General features: G+C 32.9%; 1 protein-coding gene across 3 annotated transcripts in view; it reads left to right on the top strand.

The window, feature by feature from the left end:
• The window catches only part of LOC135835691 (uncharacterized), a 141,608-nt gene that overhangs the window by 1,647 nt on the left and 117,750 nt on the right, over positions 1–22,211 (top strand). The window lies entirely within an intron of this gene.

A 22,211-nucleotide genomic window follows, 5' to 3' on the forward strand; every position in this document is an offset into this window, starting at 1 on the left:
TCCTTTCGCAACAACCTAAAAGTTTTAACCAACTTTTTCGAAAATTCGAAAAATTTTATAGCTCGAAAATTCGAATTGAGCTGTCTTACGTAATATTGTAGTCTCATTTAAAGCAATTTCACGCACAAGTGTACTTAAGTATACTTAAATTGTTTGTTGGCATTTCTAGGAATAGGCACTTGAAATTTGACGAATTACCAGATCAGCCCATAATATTATCTCATCGATTTTGAACAATACCTACCGTGATTAAGTATTTCTTGTAAATTTTGTTAACGTACTTGAACGGTATATTTTCGGGTAATTCATTGTAGTGTATTGAACTTGACTATTATCGTTCAAGCGTTCGATGACAGACTGAGTCATTCGTTCTGGGATCACTTCAATCAAGTAGTTCATGGAAAATGAAGCTTGATGAAGAAGATTATTTTCAGTTTTAAAAGTGTGTTCATTTTTTTTTTTTTTTTTTTTTTTTTTTGGTCTTAAATGTATGTATGTACAAGCTTACTTGCAAAGGACGGAGAGAGGTGTTGAAAAAAGATTAGGCATACCTACCTAACTAATATTAATGTTTTGTTAGGTAAGTACATACATAAGGAAAAAGACATTTTACCCAAAAACGAAGTCTCATATATGTGCATAATTTTAGTGGATGAGAAATCTTTTTCTCGCAGATAAGTGAATTTTCTAATAATGAGCAATGAAGCAATAGGGTGGTCATATTTTGTACTTCTGTAATTTTAGAAGTTGTGTTAAAATCTTTGTAGAATGTAAACTTTAATGATACAAAATAGATAGGTTAAATACTTGAAATTGTCAAAAATGTAGGTGTACTAAAAATTCACAGAACCTTCTTAAAATGTGAGCGAAATTTGGTAAATAAGAAATTAAACTGTTGGAAAAATTATGACAAGAAAAAAATAAGTTCTTGGGACTTTGGCAAAAAAGCTAGATTCTTTGATATTTTTCCTGAATTTTTGCAATTTTGACTAAAGATGGGTCTGTTTTACATTTTTTACGATAAATATAAGTGAAATTTTTTGAATTTTGGTAAAAATGTAAGGTGAAAAAATTGATTTTTTTCAAAATGTAATTTTAATCAAGATAAACGGAATGAAAAATGGAAGACTTTTTGGAAATTTTGACAAAAAATGGATTTTTTTTACTTAAAAATGCAATTCTGATCCAAAAAAAGGACAATTTTTCTGAAAATTTCGACCAAAACAAGTTTTTTTTTGCAATTTTGGCAAAAGAAACCGAGATTTTGTGGCGATTTTTGATTTTAAAAAAATCTTTCTTTTTTTTTATTTCATTCTTTCTAAAAATATAATGTTTTGAGAAAAAATGGATCTTTTTTACAATTATCACAAAATTCTGACATCAAATACTTTAAATTCTTGCAAAAAACAAAACTTCTAGAGAAGTTTGACCAAAAAAAAATATGTCTTTTCTGAAATTTTGACAAAAAACCGAACTTATGCCCACTTTTGTGCATTCAGAATAATGGGGTTCGAGAAAAGTGGATTCAGGAAATTGGTCATTCGGAAAACTGGCGATTTGAATTTTTCCATTCAGGAAAACGTATTTGGAGGAATGTCCGAGAATCTAAATTTTTCCATAATATATTACCAAAAAAAATCATAGTGATGTGTTCAACTAACTAGGTACCTACTTTATAGAATTCATAAATTAGTTAACAATCCGCTAAAATCGTAAAAATTGATCAAAAATTTGTTGAAATACTTATCATGAAAACAGTATAAATAAAATGAACATAGTGGATAAAATATTGCCAATATCTCAAAAAATGCATGAAAAATATAAATTTAATTTTTTTTAAATTGATCAAATATTATCGAAATGAATAAGTTTTGCAAAAGTTCCCTAAAGAGCATAAAAAACGGTAAAAAAAGTTGAGAGCTAATGTTTTAAAAAAATTACCTACCTTGTACAGTGATGACACTTTTTCATTTTTTTTTTTTTTTTTTTTTTTGCAAGAAACTGCTCTTGTCATTTTTCTGAATCCTCCTTTCCCCTCACAATGCCTTCAAACATGAATACAAAAATACATTACCTGTATAGGTACATAATATATTGTACATTTAAAAAAAAATGAAATAAAATAAAAATGACGTGTGACACATAATCAAAAAACATCTTAACATGGCATGAGACTTTTTTTTTTTACTTGAAATTTTACAAAAAATCATAAAAATCCGAATCGTCTGTGTTGTGGGTAATCTCCAAAAATTGACCAACATTCAAAAAATGAAATTATTTTTGAAAATCACACATGTTGATGTATTTTTAGGTGCTTTTTTTTCAATTTTTCATGGTCTAGGTCCAGGCATCTCCCCCTCCCCAGGGTAGCATGTTTCCTCTTTTCATCCTCCATCTGTTCTTGTTTAATTTTTCTTTCAAAGTTACCTACACGAAAAAAAATCTCCTGAAATATGTACTAGGCAAAAAAAACACCACAAAGAAAGCAAAGACGCTGCGAATAGAACATCTGATGACCTGTTGCCTTTTTTTTCACTCATAAGACCCTCCACACTTCCACATCGTATCAAGCTGACTACGAATAGCTATAAGTAATGTGGTGGTATGAAACTCGTGTATTTTATAGAATCGCTGTCGGACATGATAACCTCATCAACGAGCATTTCGGCTTTGTTGATAGAATTCTTGTATGTTATTTATATTTATTAATACCACTCCGGCTTTCGCATCGCCGTGGAACTAATTAATATTACGTTTATAAGAGTGCTATAAGCGTACAAGCGCGCTGAAGGCTGATAAAATATGTGACATGATGTTACACCGAGCATTATCGTTATAGCACACATATTTAAAAAAAAAAAAGAACCCGCGATTGTGGTTGGCGAAAAATATTTTTTTCTATCAACTCCATCCCATTAAACCCTCGGTGCTCGGGTACAGGCAAATCTGTGGAACAAACAATCGACACCATAACGATCGAAATTACTCGAGCGTTAAAAATTCGTCGCAAAAAGACAACATTACCGGTACAGGCGAATCTACGTATCACCAAGACGAAAATAATTAGCGATAACAGCGTCCTAGCTGCGATAACGAGGCAGAAAAATAAAAACAGGCTCCTAAGAAAACTAGCGAATGAAAAAAGAAAAACTATACGCCAGCCATGCACACCGAGAGGATACAATGAGCGACGAGTAAAAATGGCAAAAGAAAAATGATTTTAACGAAGGTGAAATTAAACTGAAACTTACATAGAAGAAATCCAAAGAAAATAACTTTCTTGCTGAGTTTAAATTGGTAAACTTCTAGTCGATTATAAGTTCTGAAATTAATTTCGAACCTACATCGAAAATCAAAACTGATTCGCTTGCATGAAATCATGCATTTCTTCTACCATAAAACATGCATTTTGCAACTGTTGATAATAAATAAAGTACAGAGAGTGCATTCACCGAGTTGGAGAAAAAAAAAATCAATAAGTAATGTAATGAAGTACCTAGTTTTTTTTAGTAGGTAAACAAAAAAAATTATAATAAAAACTTTTATACAACCAGTTTTTTTTTTGTAGCTTATTATCAACTCTCAATGGAATGATAAGTTAATTTTTTACAACCCAGTAAAAAAATTACTTCTAGCATTCAGCTCATGAAGGGCTAGTATTTTAATACTAGATTCCTTTAATGGCAAGTATTACACAAAAACTTCTTTAAACAAACTTTTCATTCGGATAAAATAGTAAAATAAGTGAAAAATTCAACTTGTAATTGCCGAACGAAACGTTGGTTATTTTTATGATAAAAACGACTTTTTCCTGGTTATTTTATAGCTTTCAAGGTTGTAAGAGAACGAGCTACCTAATCGTTTGATTTTGTTCCTCTTTATTTCGCGAGAGTAATTTGAAAGAAAGGATAGTTGACGCTTTTTTCCTCGTTGAAGGTTTCCTGCTCATTTTTACGACTATTTAGAAGTCGACGACGATTCATATAGCGATAAAAATTCTAGATAACAATACTTTCAGAAATACTTACCTACCCAGTACATCTTCGCATTTCTATGAAATATTTTTCCAAACGCTCGCAGCAGCATAATATCTGTTGACTAAACACGGCTGCGTTTGCCTTATAAATACGAAATATGCAACTTATTTCACATCCGAAATGGGTAAGTTGCAGGTGTGCTGTACTGATTGCATAAATCAAGCGTGAGTTGGGCGCTTCTAGTCAGATACTCGTTAAAACGAGAAAACCTCCGCCATCATTTTTATACACATACGAAGCCTATAGAACGGAAATTCAATTTAAAAAACTGTAACCACCTAAGAACGTTATGCCACGTACGATATTTCCATAATGGTAAACAAACACTTGAGAACGTGTAGGTTTTTCAAAAAAACAAAAACAATGCCGAAGTCTTTAAAGTAAAATAAAATTCGATTTTAAAAGCTAAAGAAATATTTGAAAAGGGAGAAAAACTCTGTGTTTGGTGCTGGTTCACATGAATATCGGGTAGGTATAGATAGAGCGACCCGAGTCAGCCGATCCTTTTATATTTTTGATAAGAAGATTTTTCTTTTGACAAAAAAGCAGAAAAAGAAGAAAAGAACGATTTAAATTTTTGCTTTGAACTTTTTATTCGGTTTGTGGAGAAAAAAATTCTCAAATTACCAAATTTAACGACGATCTTAAGCGTGGACTTTATCGATGACGTGATGAAAATGGTGTTTTTGCTTTGTGTAAGGCGACGACTCTGAGAATGTTTTTGGTGTTGGATAATACGGTAAGAAATAAAATGAATAGGTGAGTTGTGAAAAAAGCTGGTGGAATTGTTGAATTTCATGACTGTTTACCGAGTAAATTGAAATGGACGATAGAAGAAGCTATGTATTTTCAAAATTGTTGAACTTTTCAAAGTGCTATAAGGACACTCAGATTTTGATGCAACTACGCAAGATCCCGGGGGCGTATCCATAAACCTCAAAATTAAGTTTTTAGCTGAGATATAAATTATGTCGTTAGTTTTTATAATTTTTGGAAATTTTTGAATTTTGGGCTTGATATGTTTTTAGCTGATATCTTACTTATCATCTAGTGATCATGTCTAAAATTTGATGAAAGTTATAAGTGTCTAGGTTAAGAATATGGAGCTGATTTGGCTTTTAGAATCGATTTTGAAATTAAGTACCTACCAGGGACGAAGTGAAGGTGGGCTTGGGAGGCAGCTTGCCTCCCCCCAGTGTTTCGCGAAAGTTGGGAAAAGTTGGGAAATTGTGAGCAATTCAAGAAAGTTGCGAAAATACAAAAATTCCGACAATACTTATTTTAGGTTCAGAGTTTTCAAAAATTAAAATTTTCTACAATCATCAAAGTTTATTTATCTGGGCAATCACTACATATGTATTAACAATTTTCCCAACTTTTTAAGCCAAATCTGGTTCTAAATCTATGATTTTCCCAACAAAAATTCACAATTTTTTTTCAAAAACTTTTGCCCTCGCTTTGCTCGGGTCAAATTGTTGTAACTTTACACATCAAAATTACAGCTGTTTTGCTTCTTGAAATTACAAATTTTGAAAATCTTTTGCCCTCGCTTCGCTCGAGCCGATTTGGTTTTTTTTCACGCTTGAAAATTTAAAGAAGCTATTGATAGAATTTTTAAAAAGTAGAGATCAGAAAAACCGAATTTGTAACATTACATTTGATGTTGTTCTACTTTTTGAATTACGAATTTTCCAAAGCTTCTTACCCTCGCTTCACTCGGGCCAATTTGTTTCTTTTTTTCACACTAAAAATTTCACTAAAACATTGATAAAATAAAAAGAAAGTTGAGATCAGAAAAACCGAAATCTTATCTACATTGAAATTGATGTTGTTCTACATACTTTGCAAACTACAAACTTTTCAAAGCTTTTGCCCTCGCTTCACTTGGGCCAACTTGGTTCTCTTTTACAGGGTTACTTACAATTAAAAAATCGATGATCGAATTTGAAATATGTTGAGATCAAAAAACCAAATTCTTTCATTAAAAATGATGTTATTCTACTTTTCAAATCATAAATTTTCCAAAACTTTTGTCCTCGCTTCGCTCGGGCCATTCAAAATTCTGTTTTAAAATATTTCAAGAATTTGAAAACTGAACAGAAAAATTCCTGAAATATTCATAATATTTAAATCATTCAAGTATATAAAAATGCTAATTTTTCACTTCTTAAATGTCGTGATACAATCCCCTCACCACTTGTAACTTAAATACCCTATTTTTTCACCCAACGTGGGAATTTTCAGTCAAATTAGTTGGGAATCTTAGGATTTTTGCCCCCCCCCCCCCAGCACAACCACTTTGCTACGTCCTTGGTACCTACCCAGTGAAAATTAGTTCCGATGGTATTACAAAAACTTCATGATATAATTTTTGGATCACATAAAATCCCTGACCCCTCTTAAGGATGTGAAATTTCAATTCTCACTAAACAAATTTATTTTAGAAATTTTCAACCAAATTTTCTTAAGCTTGCATGAAAATATTTGGAAGTTACTTCAAACACGTCTCTTCATTAAAATCGAATAGAATAATATTTTTTATCTTTTAAAAAAACTTGCAACATTGAAAAAAACTGCCCAAAAAATAATGTTGAAATCTTCAATTTATTTAGACATTTATGCGAAAGATGGCCGTATTGACCATAACTTTGTTCAATTGTCTATACCTAATTTTGTCCCTTCAGTTTTTACAGCAGGCAAACTAACTTACACCTACGTTGTTTAGGGTGCTGGTGCCTAGAAAAATGTTTGAAACCTACATTGAAAAACTGAAATGCCACGCACTAAATTCAACCCCCCCCCCCCCCTTCGGCTGTAATAATCTTGTAATTATGAACACCCCCCCCCCCCCAAAAAAAAAAGATTCCTTACCAGGGAAGCATCCCAATAGGTATAACAATAATTTTTAGATCCGAAAAATCCTAAATTCATTTTTCGATTTTGGGGAAATTTTTAAAAACTCAAATTTGGTTTATTTCTTATGGAAAAAAATAAAAAATTTGATTGAATTGATATGAAGTGCTAGAATTTGTTTTTTTACCCAATTTTCGACCTCCCAATTTGATTGGTGGTAGTTTTGAATGGTTCTAGAGATTCTAGAAAATTTTCGGATTTTCCAGTTTTCAAAAAAAAAAAAAAAAAAAACGATGTAAGCAAGGTGAAAATAAAATTCAGCGCCTATAAGTTCGGATTTAACACTTTTGTAATCCTTCCGATCGAATTGGCGGATATTTTCAAATTTTTTCAACGTCAGTTCAATTTCAAACTTTTCGATGTTTTGATTTTTTTATTTCAAAAATACCGTAAATAGGTACGGTACCTACCTAACCTAACTGCTAGAGAAAATTTTGGATTTTGAACAGGCACAAAAAGATTTCAAAAATATGTGCAGAAATCAATCGAAAGTAGGGCCATGGTCACAAAGATTGCAAATCCGAGTGCTGAATTTCATATTCACTCTATACTTACCGCGTTTTTTCAAAAACTGGAACACCTATCTGAAAATCCTTTGGGGCTCCGAAACAGTTCTCCAAACCATAATCAATCGACTTGAGAGGTCGTAAATAGGATACAAATCAAATTTCAGCTTGATTATGTCAATTTGATAAAATTTTCATTTTTTTTTTTCATGAAAAAAGATGCCAAAGAATTTTAAAACATTTTCCACAAATCAAAAAATGAATTCCAGAACCATAGGTATCTACCTGAAATTTCTTCCGGCGGTGTATTTTAGAATTTCTCTTTCAATTTCTTTTTGTACGGTATACAATTTTTTGTTCCGGTTGGAATACTTCTCTTGTTGGGTAAATTCAAAAAATAAGGCCTTTTTTCACATCAGAAAAGTTTAGTTTCATTCCTGCTAGTTGATCATGATCTAGAGCACTGATTTTTGATTTCTGTCCTATTTTTACTCATTTTAAAATTCATACTTCATCTTCCTTCGCCACTTTTCAGCAATTAAAACATACGTGAATTTTGGGTAAGTTCATCTATGTATACACTCAAACTTTTTAAATCCTACATTGCGCTACTTAAACCAAAAATTGAGAGCCTCTTGAGAGAACATTTGTTTTTTATAAGCCTCCGATTTTGATGAAATAATTGCCCTGGAAAATTATAATTTTTAAATTTCCGGATACAAGATTTGAATTCATAATACAGATTTTCATATTTTTGGAGGATTTTTGAAAATTTAAGAGCAAAATAAAATCATCTCAAGTTTATAATGCATTTTTTTCAAAAAGTATATAAAAATTGAAAACTTGCAAACAAATTGTTATAAAAATGATGCCATTTTGACATAGGTAGGTACTCGTACGATATTTCAGGTGTGATTTTAAAATTGCTAAAACTGGCTTCAATTTTCAAAAATCTGTTAAAAGGGAAACACCCATTCTTAAAAAAATGAGATAATTTTTAAAAATTTTCAAAAATCAATCAATGGATTGAAATCTTTCAACTTTAAATAGACCATATTGTACCTACATATATCGGAAAAATTTTATCAAAATCTCTTGACTGTCAGATAACGAACATCCTTGGTATATATTTTTTAATTTTTGAGAAAATGTTTGCACATTTGAGTTCAATCTTCATAACTTTTGATCCTCCCTTCTTTTTTTAGAACTTTTCAATTAAGTAGGTAGGTGTACTGGTTTAATAATTTACATAATGGCACACAGAGATCAGTATAGCAAAGATTATGAGTTTCAAAATATAAGTACCTACTTAAAATTTTCTACTTATTTCGCAAAGATGTTTCGAGAGGCGAAAAAATAAGAAAAAGAAGCCAAATCCTTCCAGTATACAAGCATTTATAAGGGTATGAAACTAATCGGATCAACTTTGATGTAGCGATGTCTGTTCCACCATAAATAATGACACCAAACAGTTTCCACAATTTTACTCGGTGAACGATTATAATAATTCTCGAACGAATGTGCGACTAAGTGTCGGGAAGAAGGCACTGGCGGTAACGAGGAAGTGAAATCATAAACAGTTTTCGTGCACATAAGTATACCTAACAGAACTTTGCAACTTTATATAATATCAAATAGGCTGAAAATTGGAGGTAAAAGTTGATAATGACTAGATACTCGCAGTTGTAACTTAATTTATATTCACTTTGTTGGCACCGATTTAACCGCCGAGCCGGTTAGCTTTTCTCTTCTTTTAAATAATTTAAAGTTATACGTTGTTTTGATAAATCCACCAAGTACGTACGTGGATGGTGGAAGTGGATACATATTACACATGGTATCATACCCTGTACCTACCTATGAGTTACCTTAGCACAAAATGAAAATGCAGGGCTGGTTAATGTTTATTTTTCTCGTTGCACGTATACTTATACCGCTTGCAATAATCTCGCAGTTTGTAAATAGAACATCGCAAGCCCCTGCGGATATTCGAATGCAACTCATATAACTCGAGTCTTACCGGTCATATCAACCTTAGGCAATTCTTTCGTCGCGTGTGCATCGATGTGTACGAGATACAATTTCGTACTGGAAGGTCGTATTTGACAACTTGATGCTTATTTGATGATGCCTGACGTGAATAATACGCAATTTATACTACACCGTTGATTCGAACGCCTGCAAGAAACCTGCAAGGCAACTTATACAACAGAACAGTATTCCAATATCGAAGTAGGCGTTCGAGAACCGTACCACTACCGATATGTAGGTACCTATAAACTCGATCGTTAATTTGAAATTCTTCCAGTTAATTTGAGAACCAACGTGAATTTCTTATCGAAAATTTTTCAACGTTCGTGTATTATTATTATGCATTGGGATTTTTAAAATATGGAATTAGGGGATTTTTTATTCTTATGTTATAAATATGTATTTTTTTCGTAAATTCAATTTAGTTTAAGTTGGCCCGGATATTACTAGTTTTTTCTCGACCGAAAAAGGAGTACTATCGTATTCGATACGACATAACAAAATGTCATTTTAATTTTATTCATATATTTGCTTTTCAATATCGCCATAGAATTAAATTAAATCTTTATATATATCTCGAATAGTCAAAAGTTAATCTCATGATCCAGGACTCATTTTTATCGATAAAACCAAATTATATTCTATCGTCGAATCGACGCGACGGCTACGCAGTCTTGTATGGAAAATTTTGTAAACTTCGATTGTTTTTATTGAAAAAAGCTTAATCCTCCGTTTAGAGATGTCTGTTGGCTACCTACCATAGAAGATACATTGATCCGTGTTTTGAATGTCACAATGATGATAATCTGAATCACAAACAAGTCGTTATTCAAACACAAAATAAACTATTTTGCGCTAGTGTATGAAGTGTGTGGTGGTTAAGCTTAGGTTCTCCTTTCCTTATAGTAGGTCTATATGTAATTGATTACTATCATTTTACTTATAGATACGCGTCAATCTTTGATCTCATTTCATCAAACAACACGTATTGGGTAAATCGAAAAATGCTGAAAGTGGGAAAATGATAGACAAGATCAACCATGGAAATCATTATGACGCATGATGCAGAGTTAGTCATTAAAAATTCCGTTAGTTTTCAATGTTACGTATTTATTGCATTGCATCAATCTTTTGTAGATACCTGGAAAAGGTTTGTGTATCTTAGAAATTTGGGCATACTTACGTACGTACCTATATTAAATTAAGATTTGTATTTGTAATATGTTTGGTATTTGAACACGTGAACGTGATGCTGAATCGTAAGATCAACGTGCGCTTGAAGCTAAATAAAATTGCACAAAATTTCATCTTCGCGTGTTGTATTTGATTCGAAGGTCGTATTGAAGGTAAAGGGGTCAAATTTCTCACTTGCTGAGTGAATTTTGGAAAAACGGTGCTCAAAAAAATGATCGAAAATAATATCACTCCCTTGCTGAAATGCACTGTCTCCCCTATAAATTTGGTTACATCCTTGAAACTAGAGGGGGAGGGGGCCGGAGGGACGTTCATCTCACTATATACTTGGAGAGAGGATCGCATAAAATTCTGGAGTTTTTTTTTTTTTTTTTTTTTGTTTATTCTGTGATAGATTCAGCTAAATAAAATCAGGTAGATTGATTTTTTTAAAAAGATTAAACGCGATTGACTCACATAAAACAACAGAAAAACATCGGAATAAACTGTAATTTCAGCTAAAAAATTGCATTTTAATTTTTCAAATTATAGGTATTTTCCTCTTTATTTTTTCTTTATTTATTTATGTTTTCCAAATACTAATGAACCTCATACTAGATCTGAAATATCTTCTATGGGCCATATTTCAACTACCATAACACGTTTTGAGGACCACTCACCACTCTCAACATCGGTAAAAAGATATATACTTTATGGGGCACGAATTTTTCAAAAGAATTTCACAAAATTTTCAATTTGGACAATTGAAATGCTTGTCTGTTTTTACTTTTTTTTAGAAATGACTTTCCTATCAAGGTCAAACCACATGCACCAAATTTTCCTGGCCTTCAACCCTTTTAGGAGCTATGATCCCTTATGATGGCTTCATTGGCTTCAAAACTTCAAAAAAAAACAATTTTAAAATTTTGTTTTAATCTTTCAATTTTTTTGGTCATATTTTGTTTGGGTTAAAAATGAATAAAAACCACCTTCCAGTTCTTGAAAAAAGAAAAATGAGTTGAAAAACTAAAAAAATATCGTAATTTTCATCTCGAAAACTTTCTATTAATTTGTACGGGGTAAATCAGTCAATTTTATTTGAAGCTACTGAATTTTTTTTTTGTAATCTTCCACTTTGCACCTATTTCTCTGAGAACGAGAGGGGGTGGTTTTTGGCATCGATATAGGTATATTTTTTGCGTCTGACCCACCTCACGTTGACTTTTGAAAACTTGGAAAAAAAATCATGATTTCTTTGAAATTATGTCACTTTCAAAAATTTTGAAAATAATCACAAATTTCTGGAATTTTTTTCAAATTGCAGCAGGTTGACTTTCATTAGGTAATTATCAATTAATGGATTATTTATACCTAGTCAAACTTTCAAAAATGACTTGATGAAAATAAATCATGTCAGATTTTTATTTATTTTTTATTTTGAATTCCAAGTACCTATTGAATTATTAACATACCTACCTACTTAATTTTCATTGAAAGAATTTTTTAGTTTTTTGAAAATTCAACTCGTCATAAATGAAATTTGCAATCATCTTTTCCTCCCTTATCTGTTGCTCGTATACAGATTGACGACAGAATTAGATTTACTGCAGCTGCTGAAATTATTATAGACGTACCTACAAGCTCTGGAGAAAAGTCAACAGGCTTTGGATAAATGGTCTCGAACGTGGATGTAGTTGATGGGGTAGGAAGGGGGTGGGCGATTTCACTTCTAAAATAAATTTTCAGATTATTTTGGAAAAAAATCAATGTATATTAAAGGGTCCTATTTCCATAGGGTAAATGTGCCTAAGTTTGCGCGCTTCCTAAGATTGCGCAGTAATGATTTCTCAAAACCAGTGAGAGTTACAACATTGATACTGCCTTTACTTGAAAGAAGAATCAAAATGACCATACTTCACGTTTTTTGGTGATGGTAGCACCAAGTGTCGCGAAATGACAAGCGAAAAACTTTTTTTTCAAATTTTTTTGTAACTTTTCCAATAAAAGTCACACGCGACAATTTTTATGGAAACGGCAGTAGAGATCTAAATAAGCTATTTTTAGATTCGTCATTGTCTAGAGATTATAACAAGCACATACCTATTTCAAGTATTTTCTGCTTTAATTAGGTTTCAATTTTTCAATTTTTTAAAAAACACCCCTGTGCCTAAGATTGCGATTTTTAGTTTTTGCTACTTTTCTAGACTAATAATGATACTTTTTGAAATTTTCATTAATAATTCAATTTATTGGAATGAAATGACACCTTCTATACGTGTATCGAGTTTACTCCTTGTCAAAAGCTAGGGAGAAATGGGTGTAATGCTGGAAATACCAGATATGAGCGCATTTCCAGTGTGGTTCACTCAGAAGTTTCAAATGCACGTTCTTGTGAGACATTTTGTTTGCTTTCATCATTAATTAAACAATATTGACGAATTTCTATGTTTTTCACTGGTGCACAATCTTGAGAAGGTGAATGCGCAATCTTAGGAAGGCATATGCCTAAGTTTGCGCATTTGACTTTTTTTGGTTTTTGGTCAAAATATCAAAAACTAAATCGATTAAAAATTTTATTTCTGTGGCAAATCATAGCCAAATGTTTGAGGAACCTTCTGTACAAATTTCAATATTCTAGCTGCTTTTCATAAAAAGTAGTGGCTGTTTGAAAATTAGGTGCGCAAACTTAGGCACATTTACCCTAATTTTCAATTATATCTATTCGCTAAAAATTGTAAAATCTATACTTTAGCAGCCCAATATTTTGATTCTAATATCAAGAAGATCTGACGTCGTTGACTAAACCGACCTTCAAGTTGGAAAAGTGTTTTTTAGTTACTTATTTATTTACTTACATATTTATTTATTTTGGAAAACTTCCAAATAGTAGAAATAGTGATGGTATTTTTATACGTAGAAGGTGGAAAAAATAATTGTAACTTCTCGAGTTCAAAACACTTTAAAAAATAGAGTTCAATTTTTTACTGGCAAATTGCGTTTTTAATTGATGAGGAAACTTAGCTCGTAAAAAAAATTTTGAAAGGAACCCTGAACAGAGAAAAGTTTGAAAAGTTTTCATGTATCACAACTCCACTGGATCATTCAGGAGCTGAAATTCATCTTTCAATTGTAGGCATCACTTTCCACGACAAAATCAAAATCTAATTAAATTGAATATAACTGAGCGATTAGCCACTGAAGTTCGATTTACATACTTACCTACATACCAACACTGATTTTTTTACCCCCCCCCCCCGTATCTATTAAGGGCCGATTCCGCATACTTTTTTGCATAAGCAGCAGGCGCTAAAATTCACACGTTGCAAGTTTACTTAATTCAAGTACATTTACTTTCAAGTACTTGATCATGTCTGATCAAATAAATTTACTTGTATTTATTATTTTTCATCGTGAAATGGAATGGATAATCCGCCAATTAATTGAAAAGTCAAGTTACTTGCGGTTGTTTGAATTGAATAAACTAGCCACGTGTAAACTCCAGTTGTCACCTTGCATCTTCAGATCTGGAGATCTACTGAACAGAATTGAATGAAATTTAAAATATATATACTTTGAAACAATTAAAAGAAAATGTCGGATGGGATTTTCATTTGATTGAATATTTTTCGTAGAATTTGAAATTGAAAATCAACGAAATTTGAACACTTTTCAATCGTTGTTCATTCCAAAACTATTCAAGTAATTAAAAATCCCCTCCGACATTTTTTTCTAATTGCTTCATAGTATCTATATTTCAAATTTCATCAATTTTCGTCGGATAGATCTCGAGATCTCAACACTCGAAAATCAGGCGGATCGGGTATGCAATCGTGTATGCGGAATCGGCCCTTAATGATAATTTGAAGCGATTCTGGGAGTCCCAAGTAACGAATTTATGCATTTTTCAGCTCTCAAAAAAACTATTAAAATATGAATTTGAAACTAACAGAAATGGATTTAGAGAATTTGTGTTTAGATTGATTGAGAAAATTACAAAGATGGCAAGTAAATTCGAATTCGTACTCCAAGGTGATGGATTTCGATTATTGGTCCTTTTTATGGCAATTTTTCTTGAACTAGAGAATTCGAATATCCATCGAGGCTCCAGCAGGGTAATTCTCAAAAAAACTTTAAAAATCATGTAACAGGTGGTTTACTTGAATACTATTTACAATTAAAATTGTTTTCGGTGGCATTGTCTAGATACCACCTCGGGCATCACGTGCATATAATTCATGTCCCCCAACCACCCTCCACAATGGGTCAAGTCCCCCCAAACCCCGAAAATTCCATCGTCGTGGCTTGTAACCACTTTCAATTTTTCAACTTCATCTTCAAAAATTAATTACACTGTCATTTTTTCTGAGAAAACAAAGGATACAATATATTATTGTGTGATATCCAGAGTAAATGATACCTAGAACCAATACAAATTTTCAGAATGATACTTATACCCTGAAACCGAGGCCATAAAAAAATGTAACCAGTTTTTGCTCCATCGCCGTGGCCAATTTTTGTTTATTTTTTCCTGGCACTCCTATTCGACTTTTTTTGCAGTGAAATGGCTACACTGTATTGTTTCAGTGATAGCAGTGCTGTGCCCATTTCACAACCATCAAGGAAACACAGTCACCCATTCTCCGAATGGTAATCTGTGAAAATTGTACAGATTACCATTTTCCAGATTCATCGCCGTGGCTTATCATTCTCACGTTTAAAAGAGACATTTTTTTTTTCTTGAAAAAAAGAAAATATTCAAATGGTAAGTACATAATTGAAAAATTATTGATTCTATTACCAGTGAAACAAATTTTAGTTCTTTTTTTCTTACGTCGTGGAAAGTACAGTTTGGTATTTCGCAGTGGCTATCGTGATTTTTTGTCCACTGCGAAGGAAAGTACCTACCTTATCATGTTTGAATACTCACATTAAAATGTAACAGGTACCTACTTGATGACCTTTTTGTGAGCTAAAGCTACTAATAAGTAATAACTGCTCCAGTTATACCTATACCCACCCAAAAGTAATGAACAGCCTTTTTTTCAACATGTGACACCGATTTTTTTGAAGCCCCTTACCCCCGCCCCTATTGAAGATGACTAGGGCCTGAAGTCATTTTAGGGGTCCTGGGTATGCCTAAAATCGAGTCCCTTTTGAAAAAAAATCAAAAAAAAGATTTTCATTTTTGAAAAATTTTAGTACTTACTGAAATTTAAACTTTTTTTGAGAATCACCCAGCAATGCTCGAAACCACAAAAAATCGATTTAGGAAGTCAAAAAGAGTATAAAAAACGAATTTCATTTTTTCACCTAAAAATTGAATGTTTTCGTTTTTTTTTTAAGAAAAATGAGCTAATTTAAATGTTCAAAAATTCACCAAAAATCGAAAATGAATTTTAGCTCCTGAACTTTGTCCTGATGGTGTACTTTTGGATGTTCTTTCAATTTTTTTTACCTGTTCGGAAAATTTTCTGCCAATTGGAATCACCTACACATGTAGGCCACTCAACTTAGAAACTGTCGTTACTCACTTAGTTCAAGTGTTTCCATCCTTCATCACCTCATTGTAATTTCTGCCAGTTCATCTAGTAAATACCTACGTACGTAATTTTTCAAAAATATGACACAAGTTTAAATTTATCTCACTCTCCTGGTACTGTACCTTCCACTCCTACCCCTGATAACCTGGTCAATTACAGCACTATTCTTAAAAATATTTAAAACACCCAAACACGAGACCGATATTTTGAATATAGCTATAGAGATTGAACACTATGTCGAGTCGAGTCTGGTATTGGCGCGATGCCATGTCATGACACAGCATAATTTGATTCTGTCAAATGAAAATATATTTCGCCGTCGTCGGAGGTATGTATGTCCAATCCAATGTATCTGTGGTACAACGATACGATTACAGAATGTGCTCTACACGATCGCGGTTTGTCTTGACACTAGGTAATTTTTAGATATTAATTTGTTTCTTTTTTTATTATTTCGACTCTTAATAATAAATTTCTATATATAATATGTACATACTACGAACCTATATCTCTGCATATATTCAATAATTTATATTCAGAGCTTCGGTTCAACAAACTTAAGATGGATGTCAAAGCAACACGAACACTTTATGAGCGAATAAAAAGCGAAAAATATAATACAGTGAGCGTAATTGATGAGTATCACTTATCGAAGAATGCAGTTCAGCAACAATGTAACTTCCTTTCGATGCATAATTTTTTTTTTACTACCTAAGCCTGGCTATATAGCTGTGCACATAAGACCATCGTTATGGATAGGTTACCTATAGGTCTACTTATAATGCATGTATTACATAAAGAAACAGAGTAGGAGTTGAGGAAAATATAGGTATAGGTACCTAATGATCCATAAATATAGTAGGTACCACGGATCGAACAATTAAATTAAAGGACAGCGTGGATCGACTTTATTATCTGAACACTGGGCACTGGGCAGGCAAAAGGTAAATAAAAATTAGCTATACGTCTATGTGCGAAAATCGAGCACTGAAATGAAGATATAGCTTAGGTACGTAGAGTTAGAAGAGCAACACCGAAGGGGAAAAGAGCAACGTGCATGTAAATTGGAAGCTGAAGGAATGCACCGGAAATTCTTTATCGGAATGTGAAATATACCTATAGATATAGGTACTACGTATACGAGTGCCTATGCACGTGGGAAAAAGTCACCATGTAATATATCAAAAGAGATGATCAGATGTTTGGATCTGGATCTAATAATATTTTTAGTGTTTCGTCATCATCTTTCACTCAGAACTCGAATTAGGATCCGTGATGCTTTCGTTGAAATGCGCCAAAACTTGCGATACTTGGTGCAACTTTCGAACCAGTGTAGGTATAGGTAATCCCCGATGCAATGCCGCATGCATCATTATTTTTCCAGCGAACGGATAACGAAAGTTATACGAGCAGACTGAATCATTTTAATGACCTATAAATACAATTAAAATGGTATTTTTTAGGAAACGTGATAGACGTCACGATTACGTTAAAATTTTTTACGCTCGCGTATAACATGTAATTGTACAGCATGGTGCGTATACTAGATCCGTTAGCGAGCTGGAGAGTGTATCTAGTCTATGTAGATACTCGTACTCGTACATTGGGTAACTGGTAAGTTTCACCCGAGAAGATTTTTAACCTTATCACTGCCGTTGAACTTCTTCCGTAGTTGATGACCTTGAAACATTACTTAGAACTTTATTGGATTACTATTTTGAAAATTCATTTCGTCATCAACAGCTTAGTCATCGAAAAGGATATGAGAGCGAGAACGAGACACCTGGAAAGGAAGACGAGGTAGCAGCATCCCATTGATGAACGTTTGAATTTTACAAATTAGCCGAAAGGTGTAGCTTATTCTTATATGCGACGTCTACGTCGTCGTCGCATCGTCGTCGGTCGTCGTCGTCTTCATCGTCTCGTACCCATATATTATTTTTCAGAATGATCTTTTACGGTTGTATCTGTATAAGAAATCGAATCGTGTGTGTGTTTCATAACATTATGAAATGTACGATAGGTAGGATACGAATGAACGGACCTGGGCCATAGCATGGCAGTTTTTATAAGTGAAATACGCGCGTTTAATGTTACGCAGAGCGAGCTATACCGCCTCAGGTTAACCGATAGATACACCATACACCGAGAGAGGATCAAAGAACAGGTAACCATTCTAATAAGCGGTAAACTCCTCTCGCCTTGTTAGTTTATGTGTGAATTTGGCGGTAATTCGGAACGCGTTCACGAGCCTGCGGTCATTGATGAGTCACTAGCACGCTATTAAGAAAACATGCGTTTACTTCCAGATTATTATCTGCGGAAGGTACACGTACACATTGTGTAGCTGATCAAAGCAGTCTAACCAGCCGCTATACTACTGGGTTAGTTAGAGAGGTACCACAAAGTTCATAACGAAGGATAAGGCAACCTGTGCCGCTTTTACTTGACATATATATTCTATTTTTATACCGAATTATCATCAGATTGAATGAATTTTTAATTTTATGCTTACGTATTTACTATATTTACCCAATTTTTTTTAGCTATTTTTAGAAATACGCAGCCTATCTCTTCTCTTGTTTTATAGATTATGGCCGTTTACATTTTCGTCGTGTTGGTATACCGAGATTTGTGTGCTAGGATCGATGCGTTTTTTTTCTCTCTCCCGACGTGTCACTGAAATATTTTTATTAGCAGTTATTTTTAATGTCAATAGTATTTATCGTGGAACGAGTTGAACTACAACGAATACCGCTACCTGTGGAATTTAATAATGTGTTTTCTGTTGCACTTTATTTATTGCACTCAAAGTGGGTACCTAATAGAAAAGAAACTACCTATATCAGAAAGGTGTCTATGTATTTACACATATAATGGTTTGTGCTCAGCCTAATGGCCCATTTTTTTTTGCTCTTTGGTCAAAATTAGGCCTGCTCGTTTTTTTTTAATTTTTCAAAAAGAATTGAAATCATCTTTAGTTTTACACAGTACATACATAGACATACGTACATATAAGGTGAGGTACATTGTTGTAATAAAACTAGGAGACAAAGCTGCAGCTCCAAACTTCAACTAGATAAGAGTTGAATTTCTCGATTTTATGATTCAGACTATCTTGCATTTGAACGATATACGTCGATAAATAAAGAGAGAAGATATTCCATGAACCTCTAAAAAGTCAAATAATTTCAATATTATTCATTTTTAATTTGTATAAAAATTTAAAATAGGTTGCTAGGTCAGTGTTTAATAGGGTGTACTTTATTTTACAAAGTTGGAATTTTCCAGCTCCCCCCTCCAAAGTTGTTACCTCGAGTGAGAAAATAATTCCATATTTTTTATTTTCCCCCATCTGTAAAAAAAAAAGTGGTGTGTTGAAAAAAATCAAAAAAATGAAAAAAAAGTTATATTTATAAAATTTTATGTTTTTGCGCCAGAATTTTTATAAATAGTCCCCTTTTCAAGAAAAAACGTTTCCCGAACCTTCAAACCATATTGGCTGTCTAGTAAGGAGCCCCTCAAAGTTGAAAAAATTACAAAAAATGATAATAAATCAAAATTATGGAAATTTGTTGAAAATATCTCATTTCCATAGTAGAATTGTTCTACATAACCCCCTTTTCAAGAAAAAACCATTGTGGGACCCCCCAAATGATATTGGCTCTCTTGCATAAAGCCCCTCAAATTTGGGAAAAACAAAAAAAATATGAAAAATTGATGTCTGTAGAAATTTTTGGAAAATTTTTCATTTATGTGCAGAATCTTTCTGAATAAGCACTTTTTCAAGAAAAACCTCCCCCCTCGTCTCCCAAATCATGCTGGTTCCCTATAAAGCCCCTCAAGGTTGAAAAAAATCAACAAAAAAATGAAAAATTCATATCGGTATAAATTTTTTGAAAAAGTTTCATTTCTGAACAGAGTACTTTTAGACAACCTCTTTTTCAAGAAAAACACCCTTTTGTCCTCCAAATGATAGTGGTCTCCTTTTATGAGACCCCCAAAATTGTAAAATATCGAGAAAGATGAAAATTATTGATGTCTATAGGTAATTATGGGTAAAAAGTTTTCAGTTCATTTTGCCATGACAAAAGGTGAACAAATGGCAAAAAAAAACTTGTGAAATGGCAAAATTCAGCCAATGAGCGACGAGCATTTGAATTTTGCCTGTGAAATTGCCACAGTGGCAGCACAATGGCAAAAATTCCAGCCAATGAGCGACGAGACCTGACGAGATGTCACAAAACTGACAAAAAGTGAACAAATGGCAAAAAACCTAGTTTTTTTCTGACACTGTGCGAATCAGGCTGTTTAACCTCCACTGTGAAAGCTCAAGTTTTAAGAATTTGAAGGCCTTTTGATGTTGTTAGTATTTCCATACCATTACGTTTGAGAACCATTACAAAAGCTCAAAGATCTTATATTTTTACGAGGATTCAAACATCAAAAGATCACGTAAGCCAAAAAAAATCGAAACATGTTTATTAATTTTTTAGTCTTTGATCTCTCGCTGAGGGAGTCATTGCTCCAGAAATGTGAAATTTTTCTTACGTTTTTTTGAGGTCATGTAACCACGATTATTTGCCAGGCTTCACCATAAAAAAAAAAAAAATTGAAACACACTTGGTATTTTTAAACATTTAAATGAATCTTCTTTAAGCCTATGCCTTTTTCGACCACGAAGCAGATGGGAGAAGTTACTCGTATTTCATTGTAATCGCATTGACGATGAACGTACGTCTCACATTAGAGAGTTGAATTATCAATTAGATAGGTATAGGGTACCCATTAGTTCATACACAGGTTACTTTTTCAATATTCTGGTCCATCGGTCAAAAACAATATGATGGGTAGGTGGGTAGGTACTAAATAAGTACCCTACTTTCACTTCCCCCGAAAATGGCACACACTGTAATGTGTACCTATATGACCGAGATAAGACAGTAGGTTTTACCTAAGACTTAATTTTTATTGTTGGCATCATATTATGGCCAATGTGTTTCAACTTTTTGCCCCCCCCCCGCTTCCCTCACTGAAGTTGTCACCGCTTGTGAGAAAATCAACTCCTGAAATTTTCACGTTTTTACTCGTAATCCTTCGATTAGGTCTGTTTTCATCAAAAAAACACAATGTAAATTCTTCTCAAAAAATTGGAAAAATCGAACTAGATAAATCTGACTCAAAGATTGACATTTTAAAGAAATTCATTCATTTCATTTCATTCAATTTTTTTGATTTTTTTTTTCAACTTTTGGGGACTGTATGAAGAAAGGGGGAAAAGTTATTTGGAGGCAATGAGCTTTTTTTTTCTTGAAAACTGTCAAGTAGGAAAATTTTCTCAATTTTTCATACTTTGAAGGCTTCTACGTGAGGGGACCAAGATTGATTGGACATGCTGAGGGAGAGTTTTTCTTGAAAAGGAAAATGTTTAGATGAAGTCTGCTTAGAAATTAAAAGATTCCAAAAAATTTGAACAAATTGACTACCATTTTTATTTTTTATTATTTTTCGACTTCAGGATGAGACTCCACACAACAGGATCGATATCATTTGGAACACCAAGAAAAGTTTTCTCTATGAAAGGGAATTACTTGGGAAAAATTCTGATCAGGAAATGGGAAATTTTCGAACACATTTACTGATTTTGATTTATTTCTTATTTTTTGATTTTTCCCCAATTAAGGGAAGCTTTCCACTACCAGCCACCAGGTCACTATATCTTGGAGAATAGGGAAAGTTTTTTCATAAAATGGGTTTATGTATTTGACGTTCACTCTACTCATCTCCCAACTACAACAGTTTTTCAAAAATTTGCTCGAGTAGAAGAGATTTGCTCGTGATTCATTTTTTCAAATTATGTGGGCTAATCCCTGCGCGACCCTTTTTCTGACGGGGAAACGTAAAAATTAGAGAATTATTTCTCATGCAGGTCACTCGATATGGAAACTGTTAAAATTCAAAAAATTGAGACATTTTATAAAATACACATTAAAAAGCATAGCGTTACCTTA

The sequence above is a fragment of the Planococcus citri genome, chromosome 2 (genome assembly GCF_950023065.1).
Source record: "Planococcus citri chromosome 2, ihPlaCitr1.1, whole genome shotgun sequence".
NCBI classification, from domain to species: Eukaryota; Metazoa; Arthropoda; class Insecta; order Hemiptera; family Pseudococcidae; genus Planococcus; species Planococcus citri.